The following is a 12,568-nucleotide window of genomic DNA, read 5'->3' as shown; positions in this document are numbered from 1 at the left end:
TTTCACTCTTCTCAATGATTAATCTGTTGTATTACACAACCTCTGAGTATTTAGCTTTATCAAGGACATGTACTTTATAAATGTTTTAGAGATCCTACCAGTCTTTGAAAACATCCTTGTTCCTTGTTCCAGTTCCAGTTTTATGTATATTTTCTGCCTTGCACCTGATTATTCCAACATCTGATGGATGGCCTTGGGAAACTAATTCCCATATTCATTGTTTTCGCTGATTGTCTCCCCTTGTAGCTGATTTCTTCATTATTGTGTAAATTTAGATCATGAGCTCATGTTTAGCTATACATCTGACATTGTAACAGGCTTAAGTGTGAACGCTCGTAAGCTTCAGGAGAAAGTCGGCAAAGATTTATTTGTGTCCCTCCGATGAGTTGCCCGCAAGGACCCCATTTTTTAGAAGTGTTGGTCCAATACTCCCTCTAGAGGCAGGCGATTCAGACAGGGCTGCTTTGCGGCCCCCGATCTGGGGCAGCGACTGTGGTCGACCTGTGGTGAGGGCAGGAACCTCTCCGCGTTGGTCCCAGGGAACCATCTGCCTGCGAACTTCGGTCACCTGGCAGGAAGGTACGATGCCCAGTCCTATGGTTAGCTGTGCAGCGAGGTGTACTGCGAGGACACGTTCCACACACACTTCAACAAAGATGGCGGCCTGAGTGGAAAGGTGAGTGTTTGGGAAGCTGTGCGGACAAAGAAGGCGCCCTTTGGCCTGGGCCAAATGCTTGTGACACACCCCTGGGCCTGCCTGCCTCTGAGGGCCCTGCCCTGGGCCCCCTGCTCCCCTGCCCTTTGTTCAGTCACAGCAGAGATGGCCACACCCACTCCCTCAGTGAGGGCAGTGTTCCAACCTCCTTCAGCCCCGCCCCCTCTCCACAGATTACCATGGACTACCAATGCTGCATTCTGAGGCCAGGGCATTCCGAGAATGCCAAGGGCAGACATGATGACCTTCAATGATTTCCTCTTGTGTAAGTTTTGGTCAACTTTAGGAGCTAGGAAATGGTCCCCTTTACAGAAATGTTCAAATTTACTGGCATTTCATATATTCTCTGCTATAACATTGTCCTGATTCTTTCTGTATATTCTTTACTTATGTTTTTGTTTTCCTTAATCAAAGTGTGTCTTTTAAATCTTTTCAAAGAATATTCTTTGGACTTACTAAATCACCTCAATTTTATACGTTTTCTGTTGTATTAAGTTCTGCTCATATCTTTATTTATATTTTTTCTATGTTCTCAGGGTTTGTTGTTTTGATCATCTGATGTCAATTAAAACACTTGGTTATTCATTTTAATAAATCTTTTTACTTAGAAAGATTTGAACTTTTGAAGATTCCAGCTTACTTGTAAGATTCTAAGGGTCAGGTCCTCTCCATTGTTGCTGGCCTAAGGCTTAGTTCACCATATAGCAATGTATATATTGACATATTTTCCCCTCGACTTTCTGTGATTCCCTACATCTCACCTTTCTTTGCAGACAAGCCATTTGAAATACCCTTCACTTATTTCACAGCCAATAAGTCTTTGAAATAATGTGTATTTTTGAGAGAAATCTTCTTATATCATTAGGCAGAAAATCTGACCTGCCATAGTTTTCAAAACAGCATAATTTCACTCTTCTCAATGATTAATCTGTTGTATTACACAACCTTTGAGTATTTAGCTTTATCAATGACATGTACTTTACAAATGTTTTAGAGATCCTACCAGTCTTTGAAAACATCCTTGCTCCTTGTTCCAGTTCCAGTTTTATGTATATTTTCTGTCTTGCACCTGATTATTCCAACATCTGATGGATGGCCTTGGGAAAATAATTCTCATATTGATTGTTTTTGCTAATTGTCTCCACTTGTAGCTGATTTCTTCATTATTGTGTAAATTTAGATCATGAGCTCATGTTTAGCTAAACAGCTGACATTGTAACAGGCTTAAGTGTGAACGCTCGTAAGCTTCAGGAGAAAGTCGGCAAAGATTGATTTGTGTCCCTCTGATGAGTTGCCCGCAAGGACTCAATTTTTTAGAAGTGTTGGTCCAATACTCCCTCTGGAGGCAGGGGATTCAGAAAGGGCTGCTTTGCGGCCCCTGATCTGGGGCAGCGGCTGTGGTCGACCTGTGGTCAGGGCAGGAGCCTCTCCGCGTTGGTCCCAGGGACCCATCTGCCTGCGAACTTCGGTCACCTGGCAGGAAGGTACGATGCCCAGTCCTATGCTTAGCTGTGCAGTGAGGTGTACTGCGAGGACACGTTCCACACACACTTCAAAAAAGAGGTCCGCCTGAGTGGAAAGGTGAGTGTTTGGGAAGCTGTGCAGACAAAGAAGGCGCCCTTTGGCCTGGGCCAACTGCTTGTGACACACCCCTGGACCTGCCGGCCTCTGAGGGCCCTGCCCTGGGCCCCCTGCTCCCCTGCCATTTGTTCAGTCAGAGAAGAGATGGCCACACCCACTCCCTCAGTGAGGGCAGTGTTCCAAACTCCTTCAGCCCCGCCCCCTCTCCGCAGGTTACCATGGAGTACCGATGCTGCATTCTGAGGTCAGGGCGTTCCGAGAATGCCAAGGGCAGACATGATGACGTTTAATTATTTCCTCTGTGTCAGTTTTGGTCAACTTTAGGAGCTAGGAAATGGTCCCATTTACAGAAATATTCAAATTTACTGGCATTTCATATATTCTCTGCTATAACATTGTCCTGATTCTTTCTGTATATTCTTTACTTATGTTTTTGTTTTCCTTAATCAAAGTGTGTCTTTTAAATCTTTTCAAAAAATATTATTTGGACTTACTAAATCACCTCAATTTTATACGTTTTCTGTTGTATTAAGTTCTGCTCATATCTTTATTTATATTTTTTCTATGTTCTCAGGGTTTGTTGTTTTGATCATCTGATGTCAATTAAAACACTTGGTTATTCTTTTTAATAAATATTTTTACTTATAAAGATTTGAACTTTTGAAGATTCCAGCTTACTTGTAAGTTTCTAAGGGTCAGGTCCTCTCCATTGTTGCTGGCCTAAGGCTTAGTTCACCATATAGCAATGTATATATTGACATATTTTCCCCTCGACTTTCTGGATTCCCTACATCTCACCTTTCTTTGCAGACAAGCCATTTGAAATACCCTTAAGTTATTTCACAGCCAATAAGTCTTTGAAATAATGTGTATTTTTGAGAGAAATCTTCTTATATCATTAGGCAGAAAATCTGACCTGCCATAGTTTTCAAAACAGCATAATATCACTCTTCTCAATGATTAATCTGTTGTATTACACAACCTTTGAGTATTTAGCTTTATCAATGACATGTACTTTACAAATGTGCTTTACAAATGTACTTTACAAATGTTTTAGAGATCCTACCAGTCTTTGAAATCATCCTTGTTCCTTGTTTCAGTTCCAGTTTTATGTATATTTTCTGCCTTGCACCTGATTATTCCAACATCTGATGGATAGCCTTGGGAAACTAATTCTCATTTTGATTGTTTTTGCTGATTGTCTCCACTTGTAGCTGATTTCTTCATTATTGTGTAAATTTAGATCATGAGCTCATGTTCACTAAACAGCTGACATTGTAACAGGCTTAAGTGTGAATGCTCATAAGCTTCAGAAGAAAGTCGGCAAAGATGTTTTTGTGTCCCTCCGATGAGTTGCCCGCAAGGACCCCATTTTATAGAAGTGTTGGTCCAATACTCCCTCTAGAGGCAGGGGATTCAGAGAGGGCTTCTTTGTGGCCCCCGATCTGGGGCAGCGGCTGTGGTCGACCTGTGGTCAGGGCAGGAGCCTCTCCGCGTTGGTCCCAGGGACCCATCTGCCTGCGAACTTCGGTCACCTGGCAGGAAGGTACGATGCCCAGTCCTATGGTTAGCTGAGCAGCGAGGTGTACTGCGAGGACACCTTCCACACACACTTCAACAAAGAGGGCCGCCTGAGTGGAAAGGTGAGTGTTTGGGAAGCTGTGCGGACAAAGAAGGCGCCCTTTGGCTTGGGCCAAATGCTTGTGACACACCCCTTGGCCTGCCGGCCTGTGAGGGCCCTGCCCTGGGCCCCCTGCTCCCCTGACCTTTGTTCAGTCACAGCAGAGATGGCCACACCCACTCCCTCAGTGAGGGCAGTGTTCCAACCTCCTTCAGCCCCGCCCCCTCTCCGCAGGTTACCATGGACTACCGATGCTGCATTCTGAGGCCAGGGCGTTCCGAGAATGCCAAGGGCAGACATGATGACCTTCAATGATTTCCTCTTGTGTCAGTTTTGGTCAACTTTAGGAGCTAGGAAATGGTCCCCTTTACAGAAATGTTCAAATTTACTGGCATTTCATATATTCTCTGCTATAACATTGTCCTGATTCTTTCTGTATATTCTTTACTTATGTTTTTGTTTTCCTTAATCAAAGTGTGTCTTTTAAATCTATTCAAAGAATATTCTTTGGACTTACTAAATCACCTCAATTTTATACGTTTTCTGTTGTATTACGTTCTGCTCATATCTTTATTTATGTTTTTTCTATGTTCTCAGGTTTTGTTGTTTTGATCATCTGATGTCAATGAAAACACTTGGTTATTCATTTTAATAAATCTTTTTACTTGTAAAGATTTGAACTTTTGAAGATTCCAGCTTACTTGTAAGTTTCTAAGGGTCAGGTCCTCTCCATTGTTGCTGGCCTAAGGCTTAGTTCACCATATAGCAATGTATATATTGACATATTTTCCCCTCGACTTTCTGTGATTCCCTACATCTCACCTTTCTTTGCAGACAAGCCATTTGAAATACCCTTAACTTATTTCACAGCCAATAAGTCTTTGAAATAATGTGTATTTTTGAGAGAAATCTTCTTATATCATTAGGCAGAAAATCTGACCTGCCATAGTTTTCAAAACAGCATAATTTCACTCTTCTCAATGATTAATCTGTTGTATTACACAACCTTTGAGTATTTAGCTTTATCAATGACATGTACTTTACAAATGTTTTAGAGATCCTACCAGTCTTTGAAAACATCCTTGTTCCTTGTTCCAGTTCCAGTTTTATGTATATTTTCTGCCTTGCACCTGATTATTCCAACATCTGATGGATGGCCTTGGGAACCTAATTCTCATATTGATTGTTTTTGCTAATTGTCTCTACTTGTAGCTGATTTCTTCATTATTGTGTAAATTTAGATCATGAGCTCATGTTTAGCTAAACAGCTGACATTGTAACAGGCTTAAGTGTGAACGCTCGTAAGCTTCAGGAGAAAGTCGGCAAAGATTTATTTGTGTCCCTCCGATGAGTTGCCCGCAAGGACCCCATTTTTCAGAAGTGTTGGTCCAATACTCCCTTAAGAGGCAGGGGATTCAGACAGGGCTGGTTTGCGGCCCCCGAACTGGGGCAGCGGCTGTGGTCGACCTGTGGTCAGGGCAGGAGCCTCTCCGCGTTGCTCCCTGCGACCCATCTGCCTGCGAACTTCGGTCACCTCGCAGGAAGGTACGATGCCCAGTCCTATGGTTAGCTGTGCAGTGAGGTGTACTGTGAGGACACGTTCCACACACACTTCAACAAAGAGTGCCGCCTGAGTGGAAAGGTGAGTGTTTGGGAAGCTGTGCGGACAAAAAAGGCGCCCTTTTTCCTGGGTCAAATGCTTGTGACACAACCCTGGGCCTGCCGGCCTCTGAGGGCCCTGCCCTGGGCCCCCTGCTCCCCATCCCTTTGTTCAGTCACAGCAGGGATGGCCACACCCACTCCCTCAGTGAGGGAAGTGTTCCAACCTCCTTCAGCACCGCCCCCTCTCCGCAGGTTACCATGGACTACCGATGCTGCATTCTGAGGCCAGGGCTTTCCGATAATGCCAAGGACAGACATGATGACCTTCAATGACTTCCTCTTGTGTCAGTTTTGGTCAACTTTAGGAGCTAGGAAATGGTCCCCTTTACAGAAATGTTCAAATTTACTGGCATTTCATATATTCTCTGCTATAACATTGTCCTGATTCTTTCTGTATATTCTTTACTTATGTTTTTGTTTTCCTTAATCAAAGTGTGTCTTTTAAATCTTTTCAAAGAATATTCTTTGGACTTACTAAATCACCTCAATTTTATACGTTTTCTGTTGTATTAAGTTCTGCTCATATCTTTATTTATATTTTTTCTATGTTCTCAGGGTTTGTTGTTTTGATCATCTGATGTCAATTAAAACACTTGGTTATTCATTTTAATAAATCTTTTTACTTAGAAAGATTTGAACTTTTGAAGATTCCAGCTTACTTGTAAGATTCTAAGGGTCAGGTCCTCTCCATTGTTGCTGGCCTAAGGCTTAGTTCACCATATAGCAATGTATATATTGACATATTTTCCCCTCTGCTTTCTGTGATTCCCAACATCTCACCTTTCTTTGTAGACAAGCCATTTGAAATACCCTTAACTTATTTCACAGCCAATAAGTCTTTGAAATAATGTGTATTTTTGAGAGAAATCTTCTTATATCATTAGGCAGAAAATCTGACCTGCCATAGTTTTCAAAACAGCATAATTTCACTCTTCTCAATGATTAATCTGTTGTATTACACAACCTTTGAGTATTTAGCTTTATCAATGACATGTACTTTACAAATGTTTTAGAGATCCTACCAGTCTTTGAAAACATCCTTGTTCCTTGTTTCAGTTCCAGTTTTATGTATATTTTCTGCCTTGCACCTGATTATTCCAACATCTGATGGATGGCCTTGGGAAACTAATTCTCATATGGATTGTTTTTGCTGATTGTCTCCACTTGTAGCTGATTTCTTCATTATTGTGTAAATTTAGATCATGAGCTCATGTAAAGCTAAACAGCTGACATTGTAACAGGCTTAAGTGTGAACGCTCGTAAGCTTCAGGAGAAAGTCGGCAAAGATTTATTTGTGTCCCTCCGATGAGTTGCCCGCAAGGACCCCATTTTTTAGAAGTGTTGGTCCAATACTCCCTCTAGAGGCAGGGGATTCAGACAGGGCTGCTTTGCGGCCCCCGATCTGGGGCAGCGGCTGTGGTCGACCTGTGGTCAGGGCAGGAGCCTCTCCGCGTTGGTCCCAGGGACCCATGTGCCTGCGAACTTCGGTCACCTGGCAGGAAGGTACGATGCTCACTCCTATGGTTAGCTGTGCAGCGAGGTGTACTGCGAGGACACGTTCCACACACACTTCAACAAAGAGGGCGGCCTGAGTGGAAAGGTGAGTGTTTGGGAAGCTCTGCGGACAAAGAAGGCACCCTTTGGGCTCGGCCAAATGCTTGTGACACACCCCTGGGCCTGCCGGCCTCTGAGGGCCCTGCCCTGGGCCCCCTGCTCCCCTGCCCTTTGTTCAGTCACAGCAGAGATGGCCACACCCACTCCCTCAGTGAGGGCAGTGTTCCAACCTCCTTCAGCCCCGCCCCCTCTCCGCAGGTTACCATGGACTACCGATGCTGCATTCTGAGGCCAGGGGGTTCCGAGAATGCCAAGGGCAGACATGATGACCTTCAATGATTTCCTCTTGTGTCAGTTTTGGTCAACTTTAGGAGCTAGGAAATGGTCCCCTTTACAGAAATGTTCAAATTTACTGGCATTTCATATATTCTCTGCTATAACATTGTCCTGATTCTTTCTGTATATTCTTTACTTATGTTTTTGTTTTCCTTAATCAAAGTGTGTCTTTTAAATCTTTTCAAAGAATATTCTTTGGACTTACTAAATCACCTCAATTTTATACGTTTTCTGTTGTATTAAGTTGTGCTCATATCTTTATTGTTATTTTTTCTATGTTCTCAGGGTTTGTTGTTTTGATCATCTGATGTCAATTAAAACACTTGGTTATTCATTTTAATAAATCTTTTTACTTAGAAAGATTTGTACTTTTGAAGATTCCAGCTTACTTGTAAGATTCTAAGGGTCAGGTCCTCTCCATTGTTGCTGGCCTAAGGCTTAGTTCACCATATAGCAATGTATATATTGACATATTTTCCCCTCGACTTTCTGTGATTCCCTATATCTCACCTTTCTTTGCAGACAAGCCATTTGAAATACCCTTAACTTATTTCACAGCCAATAAGTCTTTGAAATAATGTGTTTTTTTGAGAGAAATCTTCTTATATCATTAGGCAGAAAATCTGACCTGCCATAGTTTTCAAAACAGCATAATTTCACTCTTCTCAATGATTAATCTGTTGTATTACACAACCTTTGAGTATTTAGCTTTATCAATGACATGTACTTTACAAATGTTTTAGAGATCCTACCAGTCTTTGAAAACATCCTTGTTCCTTGTTCCAGTTCCAGTTTTATGTATATTTTCTGCCTTGCACCTGATTATTCCAACATCTGATGGATGGCCTTGGGAAACGAATTCTCATATTGATTGTTTTTGCTAATTGTCTCCACTTGTAGCTGATTTCTTCATTATTTTGTAAATTTACATCATGAGGTCATGTTTAGCTAAACAGCTGACATTGTAACAGGCTTAAGTGTGAACGCTCGTAAGCTTCAGGAGAAAGTCGGCAAAGATTTATTTGAGTCCCTCTGATGAGTTGCCCGCAAGGACTCAATTTTTTAGAAGTGTTGGTCCAATACTCCCTCTAGAGGCAGGGGATTCAGAAAGGGCTGCTTTGCGGCCCCTGATCTGGGGCAGCGGCTGTGGTCGACCTGTGGTCAGGGCAGGAGCCTCTCCACGTTGGTCCCAGGGACCCATCTGCCTGCGAACCTCGGTCACCTGGCAGGAAGGTACGATGCCCAGTCCTATGCTTAGCTGTGCAGTCAGGTGTACTGCGAGGACACGTTCCACACACACTTCAACAAAGAGGGAGGCCTGAGTGGAAAGGTGAGTGTTTGGGAAGCTGTGCAGACAAAGAAGGCGCACTTTGGCTTGGGCCAAATGCTTGTGACACACCCCTGGGCCTGCCGGCCTCTGAGGGCCCTGCCCTGGGCCCCCTGCTCCCCTGCCCTTTGTTCAGTCACAGCAGAGATGGCCAGACCCACTCCCTCAGTGAGGGCAGTGTTCCAACCTTCTTCAGTCCCGCCCCCTCTCCGCAGGTTACCATGGACTACCGATGCTGCATTCTGAGGCCAGGGCGTTCTGAGAATGCCAAGGGCAGACATGATGACCTTCAATGATTTCCTCTTGTGTCAGTTTTGGTCAACTTTAGGAGCTAGGAAATGGTCCCCTTTACAGAAATGTTCAAATTTACTGGCATTTCATATATTCTCTGCTATAACATTGTCCTGATTCTTTCTGTATATTCTTTACTTATGTTTTTGTTTTCCTTAATCAAAGTGTGTCTTTTAAATCTTTTCAAAGAATATTCTTTGGACTTACTAAATCACCTCAATTTTATATGTTTTCTGTTGTATTAAGTTCTGCTCATATCTTTATTTATATTTTTTCTATGTTCTCAGGGTTTGTTGTTTTGATCATCTGATGTCACTTAAAACACTTGGTTATTCATTTTAATAAATCTTTTTAGTTAGAAAGATTTGAACTTTTGAAGATTCCAGCTTACTTGTAAGTTTCTAAGGGTCAGGTCCTCTCCATTGTTGCTGGCCTAAGGCTTAGTTCACCATATAGCAATGTATATATTGACATATTTTCCCCTCGACTTTCTGTGATTCCCTACATCTCACCTTTCTTTGCAGACAAGCCATTTGAAATACCCTTCACTTATTTCACAGCCAATAAGTCTTTGAAATAATGTGTATTTTTGAGAGAAATCTTCTTATATCATTAGGCAGAAAATCTGACCTGCCATAGTTTTCAAAACAGCATAATTTCACTCTTCTCAATGATTAATCTGTTGTATTACACAACCTTTGAGTATTTAGCTTTATCAATGACATGTACTTTACAAATGTTTTAGAGATCCTACCAGTCTTTGAAAACATCCTTGTTCCTTCTTCCAGTTCCAGTTTTATGTATATTTTCTGCCTTGCACCTGATTATTCCAACATCTGATGGATGGCCTTGGGAAACTAATTCTCATATTCATTGTTTTTGCTGATTGTCTCCACTTGCAGCTGATTTCTTCATTATTGTGTAAATTTAGATCATGAGCTCATGTTTAGCTAAACAGCTGAGTTTGTAACAGGCTTAAGTGTGAACGCTCGTAAGCTTCAGGAGAAAGTCGGCAAAGATTTATTTATGTCCCTCTGATGAGTTGCCCGCAAGGACCCCATCTTTTAGAAGTGATGGTCCAATACTCCCTCTAGAGGCAGGGGATTCAGACAGGGCTGCTTCGCGTCCCCCCGATCTGGGGCAGCGGCTGTGGTCGACCTGTGGTCAGGGCAGGAGCCTCTCCGCGTTGGTCCCAGGGACCCATCTGCCTGCGAACTTCGGTCACCTGGCAGGAAGGTACGATGCCCAATCCTATGGTTAGCTGTGCAGCGAGGTGTACTGCAAGGACACGTTCCACACACACTTCAACCAAGAGGTCGGCCTGAGTGGAAAGGTGAGTGTTTGGGAAGCTGTGCAGACAAAGAAGGCGCCCTTTGGCCTGGGCCAAATGCTTGTGACACACCCCTCGGCCTGCCGGGCTCTGAGGGCCCTGCCTTGTGCCCCCTGCTCCCCTGCCCTTTGTTCAGTCACAGCAGAGATGGCCACACCCACTCCCTCAGTGAGGGCAGAGTTCCAACCTCCTTCAGCCCCGCCCCCTCTCCGCAGGTTACCATGGACTACCGATGCTGCATTCTGAGGCCAGGGCGTTCCGAGAATGCCAAGTGCAGACATGATGACCTTCAATGATTTCCTCTTGTGTCAGTTTTGGTCAACTTTAGGAGCTAGGAAATGGTCCCCTTTACAGAAATGTTCAAATTTACTGGCATTTCATATATTCTCTGCTATAACATTGTCCTGATTCTTTGTGTATATTCTTTACTTATGTTTTTGTTTTCCTTAATCAAAGTGTGTCTTTTAAATCTTTTCAAAGAATATTCTTTGGACTTACTAAATCACCACAATTTTATACGTTTTCTGTTGTATTAAGTTCTGCTCATATCTTTATTTATATTTTTTCTATGTTGTCAGTGTTTGTTGTTTTGATCATCTGATGTCAATTAAAACACTTGGTTATTCTCTTTAATAAATCTTTTTACTTATAAAGGTTTGAACTTTTGAAGATTCCAGCTTACTTGTAAGTTTCTAAGGGTCAGGTCCTCTCCATTGTTGCTGGCCTAAGGCTTAGTTCACCATATAGCAATGTATATATTGACATATTTTCCCCTCGACTTTCTGTGATTCCCTACATCTCACCTTTCTTTGCAGACAAGCCATTTGAAATACCCTTAACTTATTTCACAGCCAATAAGTCTTTGAAATAATGTGTATTTTTGAGAGAAATCTTCTATATCATTAGGCAGAAAATCTGACCTGCCATAGTTTTCAAAACAGCATAATTTCACTCTTCTCAATGATTAATCTGTTGTATTACACAACCTCTGAGTATTTAGCTTTATCAAGGACATGTACTTTATAAATGTTTTAGAGATCCTACCAGTCTTTGAAAACATCCTTGTTCCTTGTTCCAGTTCCAGTTTTATGTATATTTTCTGCCTTGCACCTGATTATTCCAACATCTGATGGATGGCCTTGGGAAACTAATTCCCATATTCATTGTTTTCGCTGATTGTCTCCCCTTGTAGCTGATTTCTTCATTATTGTGTAAATTTAGATCATGAGCTCATGTTTAGCTATACATCTGACATTGTAACAGGCTTAAGTGTGAACGCTCGTAAGCTTCAGGAGAAAGTCGGCAAAGATTTATTTGTGTCCCTCCGATGAGTTGCCCGCAAGGACCCCATTTTTTAGAAGTGTTGGTCCAATACTCCCTCTAGAGGCAGGCGATTCAGACAGGGCTGCTTTGCGGCCCCCGATCTGGGGCAGCGACTGTGGTCGACCTGTGGTGAGGGCAGGAACCTCTCCGCGTTGGTCCCAGGGAACCATCTGCCTGCGAACTTCGGTCACCTGGCAGGAAGGTACGATGCCCAGTCCTATGGTTAGCTGTGCAGCGAGGTGTACTGCGAGGACACGTTCCACACACACTTCAACAAAGATGGCGGCCTGAGTGGAAAGGTGAGTGTTTGGGAAGCTGTGCGGACAAAGAAGGCGCCCTTTGGCCTGGGCCAAATGCTTGTGACACACCCCTGGGCCTGCCTGCCTCTGAGGGCCCTGCCCTGGGCCCCCTGCTCCCCTGCCCTTTGTTCAGTCACAGCAGAGATGGCCACACCCACTCCCTCAGTGAGGGCAGTGTTCCAACCTCCTTCAGCCCCGCCCCCTCTCCACAGATTACCATGGACTACCAATGCTGCATTCTGAGGCCAGGGCATTCCGAGAATGCCAAGGGCAGACATGATGACCTTCAATGATTTCCTCTTGTGTAAGTTTTGGTCAACTTTAGGAGCTAGGAAATGGTCCCCTTTACAGAAATGTTCAAATTTACTGGCATTTCATATATTCTCTGCTATAACATTGTCCTGATTCTTTCTGTATATTCTTTACTTATGTTTTTGTTTTCCTTAATCAAAGTGTGTCTTTTAAATCTTTTCAAAGAATATTCTTTGGACTTACTAAATCACCTCAATTTTATACGTTTTCTGTTGTA

The sequence above is a fragment of the Hyperoodon ampullatus genome, assembly GCF_949752795.1.
Source record: "Hyperoodon ampullatus genome assembly, chromosome: 6".
Classification (NCBI taxonomy): Eukaryota; Metazoa; Chordata; class Mammalia; order Artiodactyla; family Ziphiidae; genus Hyperoodon; species Hyperoodon ampullatus.
This window is presented reverse-complemented; position numbering follows the sequence as displayed.